The following is a 1388-nucleotide window of genomic DNA, read 5'->3' as shown; positions in this document are numbered from 1 at the left end:
AGTCTGCATCACGTCATTGTAAATTGCAACACAGGTTGCAACTGTGTCACAATAAAATAACGCAATCTTTCTTACGTCATAATATTTGGCTTACGTGTGTGTTTTGACACAACGTGAGGCGATGTAATATCTGTGTGTGTGTGTGTGTGTGTGTGTGTGCTGCGGGAGGGGGGGGGGGGCAGGTCGACAGAAAGAAAATATGGACACACACACACACACACGGACACGGACAACACACACCACACACAACACAGACACGCACGCGCGCGCGCACACGCGCACGCACGCACACACACACACAAACCAACCAACCAACCAACCAACAGACACACACACACAGAGACACCACAAACGAATACTCCCCATTCCCTCTACCCACCCACACACAACCAATCGCCCTCCCCCTCCCTCCCACACAGAAACACACACACACACACACACACACACACACACAGAGGTAGGCAGGTGGGCAGGCAGACTTACAGACAGACAGAGGGCATCACATCAACACTAACAATAATATTGTTCTGCATGGACACAAGTTCGTGACAGACCGACTTCAAGTCCACCTGTCAGTTGAACCGGTGTAAAAGGCCGAACACTGCCCCTGGCTAGTTTATACCCCGGGTATAAAGTAGCCTAGGCTACTTCAACCCCCGGTGTTAAATCAGCCTAGGCCATGCCATACCTCTTCTGGCCGGAATATACTCCCTGCTAGTTCATACCCCGGATAAAAAGTAGCCTAGGCTACTTCAACCCCCAGTGTTAAACCAGCCGAGGCCATGCCATACCCCTTCTGGTCGGAATATACTCCATGTGTACACTTCGCTAACCCAACCAGTCTGCATCACATTTTTGTCAATAGTAACAATAATGATAATGGAACACACACACACACACACACACACACACACACACACACACACACACATAACAAAGACGTACACACACAACAAAGACGCGCACACACACACACACACACACATGATTGCTCTCTCACACACCCACGCGCGCGCCAGCGCGCGCTAGTACGATTTTCGTATATGCTCACCGTTTTTTGTTTGAAGTATGTATTAGTTAAGGGGCTATTGGTCTAAAATATAGACAGGTCATTGTCAGTAAATTAAAATCGTCAGTCGAAGGCAATATTCACACCCTTCATTCATATATCAATGTATTGAAGAGAAAAAGAGAGAGGGTTGGTATAAAATGGCCCAGATGAAGTAAACTGGCCAAGGCCAAACTGTACCCCGGGTTTATAGCCTGGTCTAGTTGTGCCCGGGTTATATTCCGGCCCTGGCCACTTTATACGGGGGTATATTCTGGATTTGGCCAGTTCATACGGGGCGGTGAGTGGGGGTTGGGGGGGGGGGGGGGGTTACTCTGGA

Source organism: Babylonia areolata, chromosome 6 (genome assembly GCF_041734735.1).
Source record: "Babylonia areolata isolate BAREFJ2019XMU chromosome 6, ASM4173473v1, whole genome shotgun sequence".
Taxonomy (NCBI): Eukaryota; Metazoa; Mollusca; class Gastropoda; order Neogastropoda; family Buccinidae; genus Babylonia; species Babylonia areolata.
This window is presented reverse-complemented; position numbering follows the sequence as displayed.